A 7,889-nucleotide genomic window follows, 5' to 3' on the forward strand; every position below is an offset into this window, starting at 1 on the left:
ATTCATGCACATACTGTACCTTTCAATAAAATGTCAAGGTGAGATATTTTTAAGTATGGTAACGTAGAGTAAAGTATGTGAGCTTTGCAGTCTGCTGTTGGCTTAAGACATTCCTTTTTTCTGATTTAGTAGCACAAGAAAAATAGAAGACCAATTGTAAATGAGTCAACCCTTTACTCTACATAACCACCACCCGCAACACTGCCTGATGCATGTGGAGACAAAATCAGCGCAACGTACAGCTATAAAATACATGAATAATAATCATATTAACACACACACATTCCCAGCTAGCTCAAACTCCCACACCCACCACATCATGAATATATATTTATGTCAAAAAGAGTGCTATTGGGCGTGGCAAATGTATACAACAAAAGACAGGGGTGCCCAATGCTACATCCAATTGACAAAACATATAAAGTAATGAAAATGTGCCCTTGTATTCTCCAACGTCTTAGCGTGAAAATACACCGTCTGCCCGACTCGAGATGACTTCAAACCTCCGGAGGATTTAACCCACTCTTATAGCGCTGATGATCTGGGAAAACAAAATGGGGGACGAGCTCGGGAGAAGACAGTAATTGAGTCAGACAACCATTGAAGCTTTGTCAAAACTGTTCTCTCATTTATTGAAGGGTATACAGCCAGTTTATATAGCAAACTTGAGCATAGAAAAAACACAGATATGAGAACATATGAGAACATACTTCCCCTTTTACTTCACAGTCTGTCTATCTCAGCAAAATGACAGTTAGACAGTTTATGGTCTGGGAAAGGGGCTCAATACCGAGTAAGGAGGCCGTTAAGGAAATGGCAGTATGTTGTGAAATGCATTGTTGTGTAACTTATGCCCAATATGGCTGAAGACAAGTTCCTGTTTTCTACAGGGCAAAATAAGTCTGAACAAATACGGTTCAGCTAGCGATAAGTAGGTGACAGGTCAAGTCACATTCTCAGACCTGCCTGCACAGCACAATTACGTATGGCATATGGCATGTGATTAGTTCCTGAGACTTAAACGTTAGTACAGAATAGTTATAGAAAAATGGTTATCCAGCAATCAAAATGGAGTCCCCCCTTATATGCACATTTACAATCCCCCCTTTTGTCATCACAAAATGACAATTAACCTCTAGGATATGGGGGTCTCGTATTGGATTTGAATGTTATCATAATCCATCAAAGGTATCTGGACTCTAGTGGCAGTAGGTCCAGAGTTACATATCATATTTGGGAAACTGTGAATGGGGGCATTAACGTCCAGTGATGCATATGTGTGATCAATAGACTTACCAAAAGGCATAATCATTTTACATAAAGATAAACACATAAATTTGTAACATGAAATAATAACAACTAATACTACAAATATGCAAACGATAAATATCAGTCCCATAACAATTCTCTTTCCCTTATTTTGTCGTGGGTCCATAACCTAACAACTACTATATTGTTTTTGATATTGTTGATATACTTTGTCGTACTGAAGTAGTGGTGCAGGTTTTGGGGGTCCGAAGAAAATAAAAATATATTTATATATATATGGCCACAGGAGTTCTTGTTTGTAGAGAGATATATATCGGTGTGGCTGGTATGATATCTTTTCTGTTTACCAGGTTGACTATTACTACAAAAACTATTACCAATTTCTAAATTACTATTCACACTGCTCTTCTGTAACTATTAGCACATTATGGCGGCTAAAACTTGTGAAAATTGGTGGGGGCTAATTTCTACCGGGAGCGATTGCACAAATATCCATCTTGCACGCATCTTTCATACTGCATTTATTCAGAATGGCAAAACAGAAAAATGGCTGCTATGGTAAAAAATGGCTGACTTATGATCCTTTCCTTGTGGCTGACACACGCCTCTGGGTGACCTCCCACTTTCCTCATAGCCTCATATCCAATCTTCTTAGTCCCCTCTTATTCTTTAGAGACAGTCTATTTAAAGAACAGTTAACCATTGCATAGTCCTGCTGGATCAGGAGATTGTCCAATTGTGCCTTGTCATTCTTTTTCGGCCATTATATCGGCACAGTTGATTTCTTCTCGGTCTCTTCTTCTGGGGGACTGCTGACATCACCGAAAAGAGGCATAGCGTCGGTGGGGGTGCAACGCACTTCTGGATCAAAGTTTACTGCATATGACACATACATAGAGAGTGATGAGTAGGACAGACACACACACAAAAGCATCCAATAGCTTCGCTTCCAGAGAACTAATCCAACCACCAAGTCCCAACAAATCCCATCCGTCATCTCTACCTTTAAACACTGGACTATTTTCCCCAAATAACATAAACTATTCTAGTTGCAGGGTAATGTTCTATCTGTCCTCCTATCACAAAGTCAATAACTTCCCTATGGCAAACTCTTATTTCTACACCCTTCGTAACCAATTTCTTATAGATGGTTCTACAAATGTCTTATTTCATATTGTCTTTTTCTCAAGGGGTTAAATATAACACTCATTTTTCCTGGGGTGCAACCTATTGAATATAGATAGTATATTGGATTATATTATACATAAAATATGGGCTTTGTTTACTAGGATTCCATTGTGTGACAAAAGGTGTGCATATATGCTATACACAAATCAATAAAAACAAAATAACAATTACTAAACAAAATATACCTGTTCCTACCCTATCGTCTTTGTGTGCACACTATTTACAAAAAACCTAATAGACTATACATTTATAATTAAAATAACAAAACCTGTAAAGAAAAAAAATTATTAAAAAGTTCAAAGTTCATATGTTGAGGCCTGGAATTTTGGCTGTGTCTCTAGGCTTTTCCACTTTGGATACGGTGCAGATTGAAGCAACTGTGGGTGGTGCTGGGATAAGTTTCATATGCGTAACGTGGATCCAAAAAGAGACCTCTGCCACTTTATTTGCTGTAGTGGTGATGAGTAGTACTTTTAATAGTAGTAGTAGCGCCTTTTCATCTGGGATGAAGAACGTTCTTGCGTAGGAAATGCTTGACCATTAACCCATCTCTCGTAGGTGCACTTTCAACTTTGACATGTGCCTAGAGAGACTCAAAAATATATTAGTTGCATACAATACTTACTAATTGTTTTACTAAACAGTCACTGTGGTCTTGACTTTGCTACAATCTAAATTCATTCAAATTGGTGCCTCAGCTATTGCCAAACCAAAAGAAAAAAATGACTAAAATAATTCTGTATAGAACTCCAAACTAATTACTTGTAATATAATTTCTTTGAAAAGTGCCGAGCACACTGCCAACCTTAAAAGGCACTCAGCATTATTCTTAAAAATAATAATAATAATACTTTCAGATTTCGTTCATCCCGGGCACTAAACCATCTAACTTCTGGGCATAGACAGCTATATGATAAACAGCAATAATACCCCTCCTTTGTTCACATAATTTTATATATGAACAATATTACAGAAAGGATAACAGCATTCAAAACATAACTAACTATTGTTGTTTGATCTGTAGTTAAACTAACTTGAATCCTTTGGGTATAAAATTTGCATTAAAAACACTGAAAACACTACTGAATATAAATATAAGCAACTATTGTCTTCTGACAGAAACATCCTGTAATATAAGAAATTATAGACACAGATTTAAAAACTTTTTTTTTTTTTTTTTTTTCCTCGGATTGGAACAAGCTTGAAATAGCTTTCTGGGCATCCTGCCAAAACCTTGGAACAAAACAGATAAGAAGAAAAAAAAAAACTGTTAATTACATTACAATATAATTTGGGACATCTAAAAATGCAGCTCCTCACACGGCCTGATAACAGAATAAAATGTGACACACAAAAGAAACAAAAATAATACAACAAAAATTACCAAGACAAGGCAATGCAAAACTGTTTGATCCTGCTCGCAAACTATATTAATAAAACAGTTAAACCTAATTTGTAGCTACAGAGCTTCGGTTAATTTTCGTGTCTCAAATGTATCTCCGCACATTTTTTTCAACTGGAGAAGGGGGGCTAATTATTTTAGATTGTCTGGGCTGCTATTCTGATTCTCTCTCTCCCTCTCTCTCTCGACATGGAGATAGAGAAGTTGGAAAAGGATGTCTTTCTGGTTTTTAAGAAATCATCGTCTGGCCAGAACGAATAAATCCTCAAAATATACCAGTGACTGGGCTGAATTATATATTTTTTTTTCCTTTTTTTTTTTTTTGACATTTGCCCATCTTTTTGTCCTTTTCTCTATAACCAGTCAAACTCTCCCTTTCCCATTATTGATTAGTTTGTGTTATAGTGCGGGTGTTTCTTACCTTTAAAATTTACACTTAACATGAGCAATTAATTATGTTCTTATTTCAGAAACAATTGCAAGTACCTAGATAAAATTGTATATATACAATAAACCGACATTCATATTATTCAATGCACATAAAACTTTCACATAGTTAGGATTCACTCAGATTATACAAGCACACAGGGATTACTCAATCAACCTTTTTACCATATTTATAAAATTTAATAAAACATTCTGGGGAAAAACTAATTTTCCTACCTTGAATTTACACACAAAACATATTTTCCATTAAGATTTACAATACTTGAGAATCTCAATACCGGCGGGAAGGACCCGTCTGAATTTAGACAAGAATATTCTACTAAAAAAAAATTCTCTGGTTCCCTTCTTAGGGGCTGGTTTGCAATTACTGGAAAAATATCTTGTCTCTTTACAAACATAGCACTTCCTGTCCTTTCTTTTCCCTTGCTTTCTTAGCTTCTCTGCTCTTTTTTTTTTTTTTTTTCCTTCTTACGTTATGTTAAATATAAATACAGCAGTTTGGAGTTATAACACATTTTTTTTTAGCGTTGTTTTGACAGACCTGCATAAAATTGTGCCACAGTGTCAGTATCTGATTCTGATTCATCCTGTGACTTTTCCCTGTCCCATGAACGGTCCCTGACAGGGGTTAATTCCTGCCTAGAGTCCGTCTCTTCCCCATCCGTACCGATCTGCCTGGCAGGCATATCAATAGGGAGTGGTCTAGGGAGCCTATTGCTTCGGGTTCCCCATGAAGCCATAAGAACTTCTTTATCGGAGACTGCCTCAGAGCCTGTGACCGAGGAAAGGTTAAGGGATCAGGGTTTTTTTTTTTTTTTTTTTAGAACAGGGACACTGGGGTTAATTGGGGCTACCTATGGAAATGGTAATTGTCCCGATGCCATAGGGGGAGGGGGCAAATATGCATTTTGAGAGTTATATATATATATAAAAAAAAATTCAGTTGACAGCACTTAAAAGATGCAATTTTGACACAGGCTGCAGCATATTCCTTATCAGTTTTAATAATGCTAAAATCAACCTCTGCTTCAGCACAATCCTGTGTGTCAGCTAACAATGATTCATATTCGCGTTTTTTTAGCAGTGCGAATCAAATCGTTCCTGGTAGTATTTTTAGGTAAGAAAACAGATGATTGCGGTGTAATTAGGACAGGTTTGGCATTACTATGTGCGGGAGTTAATGTTACAGCACATGAATCAGTCAATACCTCTTTAAATTCCTCAGCTAGTTCCCTTACAGAAGCACAAAAATCCTTAACTCTATGATTGCTGGCTCCTGCAGATGACTTAGACGTCACAGAACCTGCTGAAGCAGTGGTTTCTTTAAGTTTTCTTAAAGGCAATTGGTTACGGGGTGATGGTATATCGGAATGAGACGAATCTGAAGTATCGTCTTCCCATTCACTCTCCCTGGAGACAGGGGGTGAAACGAGAGATGAAACTTCTGTGGAGCTTACGGCATTGGGAAGCTTTCTGTTTGGGCTTTCTTTACAGGACGACTTATGATGCTCAGATTCAGATAGGTGTGCCACCTCTGATTCTGCATCATCTCTCAACTCCACATAGGTGGGTAGAGAGGGCTGTGGGCAAATGCCATTACTCTCCTCCCTGCGTACGGATGCAGGAGGTTTGGGGTGATGACTTGCAGCATAGTGTGATAATGCTGCCAACATGTTAGGATCAAAACTTGGAAAATAGTGGCACAGGTGTGATAGGACTATACGGGGGTATTTGTAACATCACAGAAGGCGGTGGCGGTGGGGGTAACACATCTGGAGGTAGAAACTCCTGTGGGGGTGCTTTAGGGGCTTGGGAATACATTGTAGTGAGATTATCAGGCGGGGGTGGCCAAATTGGCTCCTCAAATTTTGGGTTATTATTTTGTTTAGCCTCATCAATGTGAGGTGCAACTTTTACCCAAATGCGGCCACATAATGCCATATAATGCATGTCCCACTCGGGATCAGGCTGAAACCATAGCCATTCAGGATCTCCACCCAAACATAATCCTTTTATCATTGTCATATGAAATGCGGCAAAACTACCTTCCCATTATTTAGACAATACAATACACACTTGATTAAAATAACCAAAATCAAGCTCGTTTTGCACTGTAAAAAGATATGGGCAACACAGCGTAATATCATGCACTTATATACTTAGCACTTATATACTTAGCACTTATATACTCAGCACTTATATATCCTACGCACTGATATACTTAGCACTTTATATGTCTTATATATCTTAGTTTATATATATAACGACATGCCCATGCACAATAATACAGAAAAAAGAAAAAAATCCCTTAAAAATCCCGTACAATCCTCCTCCCCCCTTAAAAAAAAATACACTTTTCCCACAGACACTGTAAGAGTTTTTCAAGCAGATACCCAACTATATCGCTTGTTCCTATCTCTCAACAGGGACTATAACCCTGTGTATATACTTCTGTCAAGGATTCATGTAATCCTGACTTCACTTTGAGTCCTTTACTCAAGTGTCTCTATGGTTTTTCCTTAACCTTGAATCATCCGGTGCAGCGGTAACTCTAAAAAACTTCTAAACTTTAAAACCTTATGGGCTCTTTGGGCAAGGAGACACAGACGGATAATATACAGATAAAATATATATCTTGTATGCTTACCCCGAATGTGGCTTCTTTCCCAACTTCCGACACCATGAAAATGTGCCCTTGTATTCTCCAACGTCTTAGCGTGAAAATACACCGTCTGCCCGACTCGAGATGACTTCAAACCTCCGGAGGATTTAACCCACTCTTATAGCGCTGATGATCTGGGAAAACAAAATGGGGGACGAGCTCGGGAGAAGACAGTAATTGAGTCAGACAACCATTGAAGCTTTGTCAAAACTGTTCTCTCATTTATTGAAGGGTATACAGCCAGTTTATATAGCAAACTTGAGCATAGAAAAAACACAGATATGAGAACATATGAGAACATACTTCCCCTTTTACTTCACAGTCTGTCTATCTCAGCAAAATGACAGTTAGACAGTTTATGGTCTGGGAAAGGGGCTCAATACCGAGTAAGGAGGCCGTTAAGGAAATGGCAGTATGTTGTGAAATGCATTGTTGTGTAACTTATGCCCAATATGGCTGAAGACAAGTTCCTGTTTTCTACAGGGCAAAATAAGTCTGAACAAATACGGTTCAGCTAGCGATAAGTAGGTGACAGGTCAAGTCACATTCTCAGACCTGCCTGCACAGCACAATTACGTATGGCATATGGCATGTGATTAGTTCCTGAGACTTAAACGTTAGTACAGAATAGTTATAGAAAAATGGTTATCCAGCAATCAAAATGGAGTCCCCCCTTATATGCACATTTACAAGTAATAAGTATAACGTTTAAATACTTCAATAGTATTTAAACGTTATACTTATTACTTTATATGTTTTGTCAATTGGATGTAGCATTGGGCATCCCTGTCTTTTGTAATAATCATATTATTTTGCTTTACATTATTAATGATAACATAGTTTTCTGATTCCTTTAATACATTCAGAACAAATCCTAGCTAGTAACACGTACAAAATAAAGAATATTCACTGAAAATCCAT

The 7,889-nt window shown here is 37.6% G+C and overlaps 1 long non-coding RNA gene across 1 annotated transcript; it reads right to left on the minus strand.

Annotated features, from left to right (window-relative positions):
• Window positions 1-600: 600 nt before the first annotated feature.
• On the minus strand, window positions 601-7,651 carry LOC142466713 (uncharacterized). The gene is made up of 2 exons (XR_012788198.1): window positions 4,848-7,651; window positions 601-3,040 (listed from the first exon to the last, which is right to left on the minus strand). It is a non-coding gene; the product is annotated as an uncharacterized LOC142466713 (long non-coding RNA).
• Window positions 7,652-7,889: the final 238 nt, after the last annotated feature.

This window comes from Ascaphus truei, chromosome 1 (assembly GCF_040206685.1).
Source record: "Ascaphus truei isolate aAscTru1 chromosome 1, aAscTru1.hap1, whole genome shotgun sequence".
Lineage (NCBI taxonomy): Eukaryota > Metazoa > Chordata > Amphibia > Anura > Ascaphidae > Ascaphus > Ascaphus truei.